This window comes from Leuciscus leuciscus (genome assembly GCF_965113295.1).
Source record: "Leuciscus leuciscus genome assembly, contig: SUPER_11_unloc_1, whole genome shotgun sequence".
Lineage (NCBI taxonomy): Eukaryota > Metazoa > Chordata > Actinopteri > Cypriniformes > Leuciscidae > Leuciscus > Leuciscus leuciscus.
The window spans coordinates 511,572-528,020 of NW_028118546.1; the positions used below are offsets into that span (position 1 = coordinate 511,572).

General features: G+C 35.7%; 1 protein-coding gene across 1 annotated transcript in view; it reads right to left on the reverse strand.

Moving 5' to 3' along the window:
• LOC309510013 (uncharacterized protein) overlaps window positions 1-16,449 on the reverse strand; it is a gene marked incomplete at its 3' end in the record, with an annotated part of 1,894,646 nt that overhangs the window by 338,475 nt on the left and 1,539,722 nt on the right. The window lies entirely within an intron of this gene.

A 16,449-nucleotide genomic window follows, 5' to 3' on the forward strand; every position in this document is an offset into this window, starting at 1 on the left:
TGTTGTTTACATGTGTGTGAGTGGGTGTGTCCGGATCGTTACGGTTGATCAGTATCCAGCTGCAATCACTCATCATCACCAGCTGCCACTCATCTCATCTCCTAGAAATGCTCACCACTTTCTCATCTCCTTTGTCAGATCGTTGCATGAAGTCTCTGTGTTGTCTGATCCTGTTCCCGTGCCTCGTGTCCCGTCTTGAGTTCCTGTGTTCCGGTTTCGCGTCTTTGTTGGATTACGTTTCATGTCTGGATCACGTCATCACTCATCAGAGCACGCTGCACTTCATCCATCACTCCGTGTCTGACCATCAAAGTCCCTGCGCCACCGCCTGCATCACCTGGATTATTCATCATCATCATCATCATCATCATCATCATTGACTATTAAATAAAAGCTTTTTACTTGCACATTGTGTCCTCGTTTCTGACGTAACAGTGTTCCCATTTCTTGGAATGTTGTGCAGGTAATTTAACTGCTGTTAAAATAACTTTACATAGGCTATTTTCCTGAATTGTGTCTGTGCACTTGCAGACTAAACCTGGCTGCATTTCATTACAATGAAAATGCTGGTCGTGCACAAGCAACATCTTCAACAGGATATAAATTTATAAATACATTTTGTTTTATTGCACAGAGTACCTAGATGACCTGCAGGACCTAATATTTGAGCATGTTTTTGTGGACCCTGCTCCATACATGGATGAGGTACTTAAGATACCCATACTATCAGACCTTTGTGCGGAGTATGAGCGGCCAGACAAGGAGGAGGTCATTTCCACCATGGTGTCCAGATTCAATCATCAGCTGGTAGGAAACCAACATATCTGCCCTGATCATCTGGAAACTCACGGCGAACCCTCATCACCACACAGCCTGGAAGTCCAGACCTAAATCTAACTCGCTGAGCAAATTCAACTTGTGCTCTCGCGAGAACTCTGGAATACCAGGGTAAGGTTCCATAGTCGGCTAGATAAATGTATGCATTCTGAAGAGAATACACGTTTAAACAAACAGGATCCAATCCAGGATGCTCAGTCATTATATATATAAAGATATTGGGAAGAATGTTGATAAAGCAAACCGGTTTGGTTACCATTGACTTCTACTACATGAAGGGGAAAAAACTGATTAATTATTATAATTATTATTTTATTTTATTTGTTTTTTTTTTTGTGTTTGACAGAATAAAGTAATTGAGGTCTGGAACAACATGAGTGTTTGAGTGAATGATGATGAACTATCTCTTCAAGAGGGAAAAACTTTTTGTTTGCCTTGTCAGTTTATTTATTTGTATTTCAACCCTTAAAGAAATAAGCTACACATGTCAACAACAGCAATAGGAATAAAAATGATAAATAAATCATTTTTATTAATAATATCCAAAAAGAATAATTCCACCAAGTAATATTTCCTTATGTAACTGTAGACTGTTTGCTGTTGCCAGCAATTAAGCCACTATCAGTATAAACAGGCTTTTTTAATAAAGTTATAAACACTAAATTAATAAAACATCTGAGAGATTATGATAAAGTACAATTAAGACTAGTTTATGGACTTACATGAAAAGCATTTGAACTATATCTCATGACTTTACTGTCACCTTGTGTTCAGATTTGATGGAAGTATAATGTTTGGGGTTTCTTGACAGACTTCGCCATCAAGTGGACATGTGCAGGTACTGCAGGTTTCACTGGACTCAGGGTTGCAACGTTCCATAGGCCTACGTTTAGCGGCTTTAGATGCTCTCTGAAGCGCAGACAGAGGAGCGAAACATAACGATGTCTCTTGTCAAAAAAACTGCTTCTTTCAGCAGGTTATTTTTGCTATGTAATATGTATTGATTGAAAAAATGGAGAATAATAAAATTCGGATTTCAAACGCAACGCCGAGTTTATGAAACTCAAATTAAGATTATATTTACAGTGAATTTAGTTTTAACATTTAATTTTGTCTTTTGATGAGATTTACAAATATATATTCTTAGAGCCAAGAATTTCCATGGGAATAAATCCATATTAGCCTAATGTGCTAATTAATGTGTGTTGTCATTGACAAATAAATAAATATACAGTTTACATATCTATATATAGAAAGAAAAATATTTCCAAAACAGTACGCACAAACACACACACACACACACACACACACACACTGAAAAAAAGGTTTCAGTCATCCAATTAAAAAAAATGTAGGGTTCACATCTATATTTTATAACTTGAGCCAATGAAAAATAAATAACTTGCCCTAACCAATATTTTCTATGTATTTTCTAAACCTTGGCACAAAGTATATTTTTCTTATTGAAGAAAGTCAATTAATTTAAATTCTGTTTTTGATCTAAACAAAAATATATAGATTTAATATAATAAAAAATCACATTTAAGAAATATGTATTAGACATTATTTGTTTTCTCCAATCAAATAGATATAGATTTAATTATACAATTATTTCTCATTTTTAAAAATACAAATTAATTGAAATGATTTATTTTAAACAAACAAAAAGATATGGATTTAATAAAACATGTTTACCATTAAGGAACATTTCTTAATATTTAATCTTGTCCAAAATAATTTAAAAAAGAAAGAATTTTCATTACATAGATATTTATTAACTTATACATTACTTACACATATCCACAATTTCAGTACTCAAGTGTCAGATTTTCAACTTCTAAGAGCTGGCAAACATTGACCTTAGAAAACAACAGCCTTAACCGAGAACAATGCAGTGAATTAGGGAAATGTGACAATTTCTCAGTTTCATCACTACTAGAAATGCAGCTGTAGTCAGTATCTCACTATCTTCCTTTTTTTTTTTTTTTTTTCATCTATCTCTTGTTCTTCAAAGTATGTACTGTGACACGTCCACCCAGTTACCTTTACACGCACACATGCACACACGCACACACACAAACGCACGCATCTGTCAGTTCCTGACTGTATTGGTTTTGTTTTGGTTGTTTGTTTGTTTGTTTATTTGTTTTCCCTGTTTGTGATCCCAATTTATGTACATCTTGCAGTAAAAAAAAATTAAAAATAAAAAGATTCTCACTATCTCTGTCCCCGTTGTATTTTATGATGCTACAAATGATATCCAACTGTAAAAAAAAAACATTGTTGAAAAGTCAAAAATTGGAATGGAAGTACAGAGTTGTTGCTATACACCGTCCCATTTCATCTCATTGGTGTAAACTGGCAGCTTTCAGAACGCTGCAGCACGTAGCATTGCGTAGAACGTGCACAAATTTTTGTGCAAAACATTTTTTTCTGTGCTCCAAATATTGTTTACTGCATCACTTTATATATTCATTAAGTATTATTGATTTGAAAAGTTTTAATATCATAATATTTAGAAAATGCATTAACGTTATCCCGTATGACATTTTGACTGGTGTCGTCACATGATTCTCAGTTAAACCGCTTAAAATACATTGTTTAAAATTGAGATTTTAGTAATAAGTAAAAAACACCCCCATAAAGATAATAACTACTTTGATGTGCAGTTTTAACCTTTTTGAATTTTTTATCAGTTGAAAACCTTATTTGTCACTGGCCCAGATATTCACAAGAAATACAGTTAATAACCAGTAATAGTTATATTAAGACTAGTGAGACAAGTGATAATGATATAATTTACGTTAATACTTATCATATGATATTATGAGCCTATAATATAGGCTACAAGACATAGGCCTACTATATATTACATATAATATATAGCCTATTAAAATACGTATGAAGTGTCTAAAAATGTATGTTTACTATAATAAAGTACCTGGAATAAACTTCTGGCATTTTTGGTTGATGTTATAGCGCACACAGTTGTTTCCGCACGGAAATATGATGGTTTGCTCATCAAAATACAACAAATTATTCCTCACTCCTGTCCGCAATCCGAATAATTAGACTGTGCCACTACAGTAGCCATCTTGACAAAATTATTAGCTAACAGTTTGTAGAAAAATACTATTTAAACGAGTTGTCTGGTTTGTTTGACGTTGAAATCTTGTTGAAATCTGTTTAACGCTGCAGTAGTGACTGGTCGAGATATGTGTTTAATGCCCGTGCGCTGGCTTCGCCGAGTAACCTTGAAATTGTACATTCGTCGAAAAACAAATATTTCTTAGTTGAGCTCTTAATGAAAAATATTTATATTTAACAATGTTTTGAACGAAAAAAATATTACCTGCAAAATAAAACAAATAATGGTAAAATGAATTGAAACTAAGACAAATGTTTTATTGGATGAGGTTGAAAACCTTTTATTAATGTGTACATGCATTCATATAAATCATGTACAATTTCAATTAAATATTTGAAATGACACAACATTTAGCAAATATGCTACATAAATAGTCAATTTGGTAGCAACTGGGTGGTTGCTGTGGGGAACACGGTGGAGCAAGTGTTCTCTGTGGGATCTTGGCAGGCACAGACACTCCCTTTTGGATATTCTTCTGCCTCTGCTGCTTAGGGATCCTGAGGTTTGCGGAAGACACAAGCACTGGTGCATTTTGCAAATGCTGCCTCAGCAGCTCAGGGTTTTTAGGATTTCTCCTCTTGGAGATCTTGTCTGGCATTGGTGCTCCATGTGAGGAGCATGTGAGCACCTTTGAGGAAGCCACTGGTGCCCTCTGTAGTGACTGGATGGGTGTGGGTGTTTCTAAAGCGGCCTTTTTCAGATGTTTAGTCAAATATTCGGGGATCCTGAGTTTTCCTCTTTTTTGGGACCCTATGGGCACAGGTGCTCCCTTTGGGCACGCAGCAGGCACAGGTGCTCCCTTTGGAGATGCAGCAGGCACAGGTGCTCCCTTTGGGCACGCAGCAGGCACAGGTGCTCCCTTTGGAGATGCAGCAGGCACAGGTGCTCGCTTTGGGGACACAACAGGCACAGGTGCTTCCTTTGGAGATGCAGCAGGCACAGGTGCTCGCTTTGGGGACACAACAGGCACAGGTGCTGAGTGCTGAGCTTTCTCCAATGTATCACCGAAGACCAGGGATGAGGTGAGATCCTCTTTTTTAGCACTGGGAGAGTTCTGCTGCCTCCACTGCTTCGTTGTCTTCAGTTCTCCCCCCTTATATTTCCCATCTGAGAAGCCCGAGTGCTGGGAATGAGCCTTCTCAGATGCTTCACTGAAGACCGGGGATGTGGGGCATGATGTTTCTCCTTCCTCCACTGTTTCCCACCACTGGTCTGAGATGAGGTCCTCATAGTCAGGATACTTAGATATGGGGTCTGAAACTTCCATTATCGCCCACCACCGCCCCGCAGCAAGGGCTGTAGTGAGCTCATCTGACAATTCAGTTGATGAGGACTGCTCTGCACTCTCAAAAATGGTGGGCATGGTTGACATACTCGAAAATGAACTAGAAGTGAACAATACTTCTTGCAATTTATATCTGTGAAACACTAAAGAAAGAGAAACAGAAGAGATTATTTGAATAATCAATTTTGTATCAATTTCCCTACTTATATGCACAACTCAGATGCACATAATGTAAATGTATATAGTAATTTCACAATCGCCTACTCGCTACAAGAAGAATAAATCCGCGGCACTGTTTATACTCACGATCATTATGACGTAACAGTCGACAGTTGACGTCACAGTCGGCCACACGAATTGACGTCACAGTCAGCCACCCGAGTTGACGTCACAGTCAGCCACCCGAGTTGACGTAACAGTCGGTCACACGAGTGACGTCACAGTCGACCACAAGAGTTTGAGAGGAATGGAAGACCTAGGCTGTTTCGCTGTATTAAAAGTGAACATGCAATACAAACAAAGACTGACTTAGCTTTTTTAATTCATGATTGTTCATAGAAAAACTAGCGCTGTTTATTATTTATTTTTAGCATTTGCAGCTGGTGCATAAACGGGAGCAAGTGAAGCTGGCATACATTTTGTTATTAAGAATAACAGACCACTGTTTTTTTTTTTTTTTTTTTTTTTACAGATATTAGCCTACAATAAAAGCATCTGCCATCTGAAACATTTCTGAAACAGAATATAATTCACAAAAAAAGTTCCTGTAGGCTATCCTTGTGTTTTTCTATTTATGACAATTATTTAAAAAAGCAACAGATAGGACGAGAAAGAGTGCTGTCCCGAACATCAGCAGGACGTTTTTTTTTATATTAAGTCGTAAATATGACATGACTTACATTTTGCTCTATATATCGGCAACGAAAATAGTTCCAAATAAATCTATAAATCGTTGCTCATCTTTGAGAAACAGTTTCCCTGACTGAAAACTTTCCATAGGCCTACGTTTAGCGGCTTTAGATGCTCTCTGAAGCGCAGACAGAGGAGCGAAACATAACGATGTCTCTTGTCAAAAAAACTGCTTCTTTCAGCAGGTTATTTTCGCTATGTAATATGTATTGATTGAAAAAATGGAGAATAATAAAATTCGGATTTCAAACGCAACGCCGAGTTTATGAAACTCAAATTAAGATTATATTTACAGTGAATTTAGTTTTAACATTTAATTTTGTCTTTTGATGAGATTTACAAATATATATTCTTAGAGCCAAGAATTTCCATGGGAATAAATCCATATTAGCCTAATGTGCTAATTAATGTGTGTTGTCATTGACAAATAAATAAATATACAGTTTACATATCTATATATAGAAAGAAAAATATTTCCAAAACAGTACGCACAAACACACACACACACACACACACACACACACTGAAAAAAAGGTTTCAGTCATCCAATTAAAAAAAATGTAGGGTTCACATCTATATTTTATAACTTGAGCCAATGAAAAATAAATAACTTGCCCTAACCAATATTTTCTATGTATTTTCTAAACCTTGGCACAAAGTATATTTTTCTTATTGAAGAAAGTCAATTAATTTAAATTCTGTTTTTGATCTAAACAAAAATATATAGATTTAATATAATAAAAAATCACATTTAAGAAATATGTATTAGACATTATTTGTTTTCTCCAATCAAATAGATATAGATTTAATTATACAATTATTTCTCATTTTTAAAAATACAAATTAATTGAAATGATTTATTTTAAACAAACAAAAAGATATGGATTTAATAAAACATGTTTACCATTAAGGAACATTTCTTAATATTTAATCTTGTCCAAAATAATTTAAAAAAGAAAGAATTTTCATTACATAGATATTTATTAACTTATACATTACTTACACATATCCACAATTTCAATACTCAAGTGTCAGATTTTCAACTTCTAAGAGCTGGCAAACATTGACCTTAGAAAACAACAGCCTTAACCGAGAACAATGCAGTGAATTAGGGAAATGTGACAATTTCTCAGTTTCATCACTACTAGAAATGCAGCTGTAGTCAGTATCTCACTATCTTCCTTTTTTTTTTTTTTTTTTTATCTATCTCTTGTTCTTCAAAGTATGTACTGTGACACGTCCACCCAGTTACCTTTACACGCACACATGCACACACGCACACACACAAACGCACGCATCTGTCAGTTCCTGACTGTATTGGTTTTGTTTTGGTTGTTTGTTTGTTTGTTTATTTGTTTTCCCTGTTTGTGATCCCAATTTATGTACATCTTGCAGTAAAAAAAATTTAAAAATAAAAAGATTCTCACTATCTCTGTCCCCGTTGTATTTTATGATGCTACAAATGATATCCAACTGTAAAAAAAAAACATTGTTGAAAAGTCAAAAATTGGAATGGAAGTACAGAGTTGTTGCTATACACCGTCCCATTTCATCTCATTGGTGTAAACTGGCAGCTTTCAGAACGCTGCAGCACGTAGCATTGCGTAGAACGTGCACAAATTTTTGTGCAAAACATTTTTTTCTGTGCTCCAAATATTGTTTACTGCATCACTTTATATATTCATTAAGTATTATTGATTTGAAAAGTTTTAATATCATAATATTTAGAAAATGCATTAACGTTATCCCGTATGACATTTTGACTGGTGTCGTCACATGATTCTCAGTTAAACCGCTTAAAATACATTGTTTAAAATTGAGATTTTAGTAATAAGTAAAAAACACCCCCATAAAGATAATAACTACTTTGATGTGCAGTTTTAACCTTTTTGAATTTTTTATCAGTTGAAAACCTTATTTGTCACTGGCCCAGATATTCACAAGAAATACAGTTAATAACCAGTAATAGTTATATTAAGACTAGTGAGACAAGTGATAATGATATAATTTACGTTAATACTTATCATATGATATTATGAGCCTATAATATAGGCTACAAGACATAGGCCTACTATATATTACATATAATATATAGCCTATTAAAATACGTATGAAGTGTCTAAAAATGTATGTTTACTATAATAAAGTACCTGGAATAAACTTCTGGCATTTTTGGTTGATGTTATAGCGCACACAGTTGTTTCCGCACGGAAATATGATGGTTTGCTCATCAAAATACAACAAATTATTCCTCACTCCTGTCCGCAATCCGAATATATAATTAGACTGTGCCACTACAGTAGCCATCTTGACAAAATTATTAGCTAACAGTTTGTAGAAAAATACTATTTAAACGAGTTGTCTGGTTTGTTTGACGTTGAAATCTTGTTGAAATCTGTTTAACGCTGCAGTAGTGACTGGTCGAGATATGTGTTTAATGCCCGTGCGCTGGCTTCGCCGAGTAACCTTGAAATTGTACATTCGTCGAAAAACAAATATTTCTTAGTTGAGCTCTTAATGAAAAATATTTATATTTAACAATGTTTTGAACGAAAAAAATATTACCTGCAAAATAAAACAAATAATGGTAAAATGAATTGAAACTAAGACAAATGTTTTATTGGATGAGGTTGAAAACCTTTTATTAATGTGTACATGCATTCATATAAATCATGTACAATTTCAATTAAATATTTGAAATGACACAACATTTAGCAAATATGCTACATAAATAGTCAATTTGGTAGCAACTGGGTGGTTGCTGTGGGGAACACGGTGGAGCAAGTGTTCTCTGTGGGATCTTGGCAGGCACAGACACTCCCTTTTGGATATTCTTCTGCCTCTGCTGCTTAGGGATCCTGAGGTTTGCGGAAGACACAAGCACTGGTGCATTTTGCAAATGCTGCCTCAGCAGCTCAGGGTTTTTAGGATTTCTCCTCTTGGAGATCTTGTCTGGCATTGGTGCTCCATGTGAGGAGCATGTGAGCACCTTTGAGGAAGCCACTGGTGCCCTCTGTAGTGACTGGATGGGTGTGGGTGTTTCTAAAGCGGCCTTTTTCAGATGTTTAGTCAAATATTCGGGGATCCTGAGTTTTCCTCTTTTTTGGGACCCTATGGGCACAGGTGCTCCCTTTGGGCACGCAGCAGGCACAGGTGCTCCCTTTGGAGATGCAGCAGGCACAGGTGCTCCCTTTGGGCACGCAGCAGGCACAGGTGCTCCCTTTGGAGATGCAGCAGGCACAGGTGCTCGCTTTGGGGACACAACAGGCACAGGTGCTTCCTTTGGAGATGCAGCAGGCACAGGTGCTCGCTTTGGGGACACAACAGGCACAGGTGCTGAGTGCTGAGCTTTCTCCAATGTATCACCGAAGACCAGGGATGAGGTGAGATCCTCTTTTTTAGCACTGGGAGAGTTCTGCTGCCTCCACTGCTTCGTTGTCTTCAGTTCTCCCCCCTTATATTTCCCATCTGAGAAGCCCGAGTGCTGGGAATGAGCCTTCTCAGATGCTTCACTGAAGACCGGGGATGTGGGGCATGATGTTTCTCCTTCCTCCACTGTTTCCCACCACTGGTCTGAGATGAGGTCCTCATAGTCAGGATACTTAGATATGGGGTCTGAAACTTCCATTATCGCCCACCACCGCCCCGCAGCAAGGGCTGTAGTGAGCTCATCTGACAATTCAGTTGATGAGGACTGCTCTGCACTCTCAAAAATGGTGGGCATGGTTGACATACTCGAAAATGAACTAGAAGTGAACAATACTTCTTGCAATTTATATCTGTGAAACACTAAAGAAAGAGAAACAGAAGAGATTATTTGAATAATCAATTTTGTATCAATTTCCCTACTTATATGCACAACTCAGATGCACATAATGTAAATGTATATAGTAATTTCACAATCGCCTACTCGCTACAAGAAGAATAAATCCGCGGCACTGTTTATACTCACGATCATTATGACGTAACAGTCGACAGTTGACGTCACAGTCGGCCACACGAATTGACGTCACAGTCAGCCACCCGAGTTGACGTCACAGTCAGCCACCCGAGTTGACGTAACAGTCGGTCACACGAGTGACGTCACAGTCGACCACAAGAGTTTGAGAGGAATGGAAGACCTAGGCTGTTTCGCTGTATTAAAAGTGAACATGCAATACAAACAAAGACTGACTTAGCTTTTTTAATTCATGATTGTTCATAGAAAAACTAGCGCTGTTTATTATTTATTTTTAGCATTTGCAGCTGGTGCATAAACGGGAGCAAGTGAAGCTGGCATACATTTTGTTATTAAGAATAACAGACCACTGTTTTTTTTTTTTTTTTTTTTTTTACAGATATTAGCCTACAATAAAAGCATCTGCCATCTGAAACATTTCTGAAACAGAATATAATTCACAAAAAAAGTTCCTGTAGGCTATCCTTGTGTTTTTCTATTTATGACAATTATTTAAAAAAGCAACAGATAGGACGAGAAAGAGTGCTGTCCCGAACATCAGCAGGACGTTTTTTTTTATATTAAGTCGTAAATATGACATGACTTACATTTTGCTCTATATATCGGCAACGAAAATAGTTCCAAATAAATCTATAAATCGTTGCTCATCTTTGAGAAACAGTTTCCCTGACTGAAAACTTTCCATAGGCCTACGTTTAGCGGCTTTAGATGCTCTCTGAAGCGCAGACAGAGGAGCGAAACATAACGATGTCTCTTGTCAAAAAAACTGCTTCTTTCAGCAGGTTATTTTCGCTATGTAATATGTATTGATTGAAAAAATGGAGAATAATAAAATTCGGATTTCAAACGCAACGCCGAGTTTATGAAACTCAAATTAAGATTATATTTACAGTGAATTTAGTTTTAACATTTAATTTTGTCTTTTGATGAGATTTACAAATATATATTCTTAGAGCCAAGAATTTCCATGGGAATAAATCCATATTAGCCTAATGTGCTAATTAATGTGTGTTGTCATTGACAAATAAATAAATATACAGTTTACATATCTATATATAGAAAGAAAAATATTTCCAAAACAGTACGCACAAACACACACACACACACACACACACACACACTGAAAAAAAGGTTTCAGTCATCCAATTAAAAAAAATGTAGGGTTCACATCTATATTTTATAACTTGAGCCAATGAAAAATAAATAACTTGCCCTAACCAATATTTTCTATGTATTTTCTAAACCTTGGCACAAAGTATATTTTTCTTATTGAAGAAAGTCAATTAATTTAAATTCTGTTTTTGATCTAAACAAAAATATATAGATTTAATATAATAAAAAATCACATTTAAGAAATATGTATTAGACATTATTTGTTTTCTCCAATCAAATAGATATAGATTTAATTATACAATTATTTCTCATTTTTAAAAATACAAATTAATTGAAATGATTTATTTTAAACAAACAAAAAGATATGGATTTAATAAAACATGTTTACCATTAAGGAACATTTCTTAATATTTAATCTTGTCCAAAATAATTTAAAAAAGAAAGAATTTTCATTACATAGATATTTATTAACTTATACATTACTTACACATATCCACAATTTCAATACTCAAGTGTCAGATTTTCAACTTCTAAGAGCTGGCAAACATTGACCTTAGAAAACAACAGCCTTAACCGAGAACAATGCAGTGAATTAGGGAAATGTGACAATTTCTCAGTTTCATCACTACTAGAAATGCAGCTGTAGTCAGTATCTCACTATCTTCCTTTTTTTTTTTTTTTTTTTATCTATCTCTTGTTCTTCAAAGTATGTACTGTGACACGTCCACCCAGTTACCTTTACACGCACACATGCACACACGCACACACACAAACGCACGCATCTGTCAGTTCCTGACTGTATTGGTTTTGTTTTGGTTGTTTGTTTGTTTGTTTATTTGTTTTCCCTGTTTGTGATCCCAATTTATGTACATCTTGCAGTAAAAAAAATTTAAAAATAAAAAGATTCTCACTATCTCTGTCCCCGTTGTATTTTATGATGCTACAAATGATATCCAACTGTAAAAAAAAAACATTGTTGAAAAGTCAAAAATTGGAATGGAAGTACAGAGTTGTTGCTATACACCGTCCCATTTCATCTCATTGGTGTAAACTGGCAGCTTTCAGAACGCTGCAGCACGTAGCATTGCGTAGAACGTGCACAAATTTTTGTGCAAAACATTTTTTTCTGTGCTCCAAATATTGTTTACTGCATCACTTTATATATTCATTAAGTATTATTGATTTGAAAAGTTTTAATATCATAATATTTAGAAAATGCATTAACGTTATCCCGTATGACATTTTGACTGGTGTCGTCACATGATTCTCAGTTAAACCGCTTAAAATACATTGTTTAAAATTGAGATTTTAGTAATAAGTAAAAAACACCCCCATAAAGATAATAACTACTTTGATGTGCAGTTTTAACCTTTTTGAATTTTTTATCAGTTGAAAACCTTATTTGTCACTGGCCCAGATATTCACAAGAAATACAGTTAATAACCAGTAATAGTTATATTAAGACTAGTGAGACAAGTGATAATGATATAATTTACGTTAATACTTATCATATGATATTATGAGCCTATAATATAGGCTACAAGACATAGGCCTACTATATATTACATATAATATATAGCCTATTAAAATACGTATGAAGTGTCTAAAAATGTATGTTTACTATAATAAAGTACCTGGAATAAACTTCTGGCATTTTTGGTTGATGTTATAGCGCACACAGTTGTTTCCGCACGGAAATATGATGGTTTGCTCATCAAAATACAACAAATTATTCCTCACTCCTGTCCGCAATCCGAATATATAATTAGACTGTGCCACTACAGTAGCCATCTTGACAAAATTATTAGCTAACAGTTTGTAGAAAAATACTATTTAAACGAGTTGTCTGGTTTGTTTGACGTTGAAATCTTGTTGAAATCTGTTTAACGCTGCAGTAGTGACTGGTCGAGATATGTGTTTAATGCCCGTGCGCTGGCTTCGCCGAGTAACCTTGAAATTGTACATTCGTCGAAAAACAAATATTTCTTAGTTGAGCTCTTAATGAAAAATATTTATATTTAACAATGTTTTGAACGAAAAAAATATTACCTGCAAAATAAAACAAATAATGGTAAAATGAATTGAAACTAAGACAAATGTTTTATTGGATGAGGTTGAAAACCTTTTATTAATGTGTACATGCATTCATATAAATCATGTACAATTTCAATTAAATATTTGAAATGACACAACATTTAGCAAATATGCTACATAAATAGTCAATTTGGTAGCAACTGGGTGGTTGCTGTGGGGAACACGGTGGAGCAAGTGTTCTCTGTGGGATCTTGGCAGGCACAGACACTCCCTTTTGGATATTCTTCTGCCTCTGCTGCTTAGGGATCCTGAGGTTTGCGGAAGACACAAGCACTGGTGCATTTTGCAAATGCTGCCTCAGCAGCTCAGGGTTTTTAGGATTTCTCCTCTTGGAGATCTTGTCTGGCATTGGTGCTCCATGTGAGGAGCATGTGAGCACCTTTGAGGAAGCCACTGGTGCCCTCTGTAGTGACTGGATGGGTGTGGGTGTTTCTAAAGCGGCCTTTTTCAGATGTTTAGTCAAATATTCGGGGATCCTGAGTTTTCCTCTTTTTTGGGACCCTATGGGCACAGGTGCTCCCTTTGGGCACGCAGCAGGCACAGGTGCTCCCTTTGGAGATGCAGCAGGCACAGGTGCTCCCTTTGGGCACGCAGCAGGCACAGGTGCTCCCTTTGGAGATGCAGCAGGCACAGGTGCTCGCTTTGGGGACACAACAGGCACAGGTGCTTCCTTTGGAGATGCAGCAGGCACAGGTGCTCGCTTTGGGGACACAACAGGCACAGGTGCTGAGTGCTGAGCTTTCTCCAATGTATCACCGAAGACCAGGGATGAGGTGAGATCCTCTTTTTTAGCACTGGGAGAGTTCTGCTGCCTCCACTGCTTCGTTGTCTTCAGTTCTCCCCCCTTATATTTCCCATCTGAGAAGCCCGAGTGCTGGGAATGAGCCTTCTCAGATGCTTCACTGAAGACCGGGGATGTGGGGCATGATGTTTCTCCTTCCTCCACTGTTTCCCACCACTGGTCTGAGATGAGGTCCTCATAGTCAGGATACTTAGATATGGGGTCTGAAACTTCCATTATCGCCCACCACCGCCCCGCAGCAAGGGCTGTAGTGAGCTCATCTGACAATTCAGTTGATGAGGACTGCTCTGCACTCTCAAAAATGGTGGGCATGGTTGACATACTCGAAAATGAACTAGAAGTGAACAATACTTCTTGCAATTTATATCTGTGAAACACTAAAGAAAGAGAAACAGAAGAGATTATTTGAATAATCAATTTTGTATCAATTTCCCTACTTATATGCACAACTCAGATGCACATAATGTAAATGTATATAGTAATTTCACAATCGCCTACTCGCTACAAGAAGAATAAATCCGCGGCACTGTTTATACTCACGATCATTATGACGTAACAGTCGACAGTTGACGTCACAGTCGGCCACACGAATTGACGTCACAGTCAGCCACCCGAGTTGACGTCACAGTCAGCCACCCGAGTTGACGTAACAGTCGGTCACACGAGTGACGTCACAGTCGACCACAAGAGTTTGAGAGGAATGGAAGACCTAGGCTGTTTCGCTGTATTAAAAGTGAACATGCAATACAAACAAAGACTGACTTAGCTTTTTTAATTCATGATTGTTCATAGAAAAACTAGCGCTGTTTATTATTTATTTTTAGCATTTGCAGCTGGTGCATAAACGGGAGCAAGTGAAGCTGGCATACATTTTGTTATTAAGAATAACAGACCACTGTTTTTTTTTTTTTTTTTTTTTTTACAGATATTAGCCTACAATAAAAGCATCTGCCATCTGAAACATTTCTGAAACAGAATATAATTCACAAAAAAAGTTCCTGTAGGCTATCCTTGTGTTTTTCTATTTATGACAATTATTTTAAAAAGCAACAGATAGGACGAGAAAGAGTGCTGTCCCGAACATCAGCAGGACGTTTTTTTTTATATTAAGTCGTAAATATTACATGACTTACATTTTGCTCTATATATCGGCAACGAAAATAGTTCCAAATAAATCTATAAATCGTTGCTCATCTTTGAGAAACAGTTTCCCTGACTGAAAACTTTCCATAGGCCTACGTTTAGCGGCTTTAGATGCTCTCTGAAGCGCAGACAGAGGAGCGAAACATAACGATGTCTCTTGTCAAAAAAACTGCTTCTTTCAGCAGGTTATTTTCGCTATGTAATATGTATTGATTGAAAAAATGGAGAATAATAAAATTCGGATTTCAAACGCAACGCCGAGTTTATGAAACTCAAATTAAGATTATATTTACAGTGAATTTAGTTTTAACATTTAATTTTGTCTTTTGATGAGATTTACAAATATATATTCTTAGAGCCAAGAATTTCCATGGGAATAAATCCATATTAGCCTAATGTGCTAATTAATGTGTGTTGTCATTGACAAATAAATAAATATACAGTTTACATATCTATATATAGAAAGAAAAATATTTCCAAAACAGTACGCACACACACACACACACACACACACACACACACACACACACACACACACACACACACACACACACTGAAAAAAAGGTTTTCATTCATCCAATTAAAAAAAATGTAGGGTTCACATCTATATTTTATAACTTGAGCCAATGAAAAATAAATAACTTGCCCTAACCAATATTTTCTATGTATTTTCTAAACCTTGGCACAAAGTATATTTTTCTTATTGAAGAAAGTCAATTAATTCTGTTTTTGATCTAAACAAAAATATATAGATTTAATATAATAAAAAATCACATTTAAGAAATATGTATTAGACATTATTTGTTTTCTCCAATCAAATAGATATAGATTTAATTATACAATTATTTCTCATTTTTAAAAATACAAATTAATTGAAATGATTTATTTTAAACAAACAAAAAGATATGGATTTAATAAAACATGTTTACCATTAAGGAACATTTCTTAATATTTAATCTTGTCCAAAATAATTTTAAAAAGAAAGAATTTTCATTACATAAATATTTATTAACTTATACATTACTTACACATATCCACAATTTCAGTACTCAAGTGTCAGATTTTCAACTTCTAAGAGCTGGCAAACATTGACCTTAGAAAACAACAGCCTTAACCGAGAACAATGCAGTGAATTAGGGAAATGTGACAATTTCTCAGTT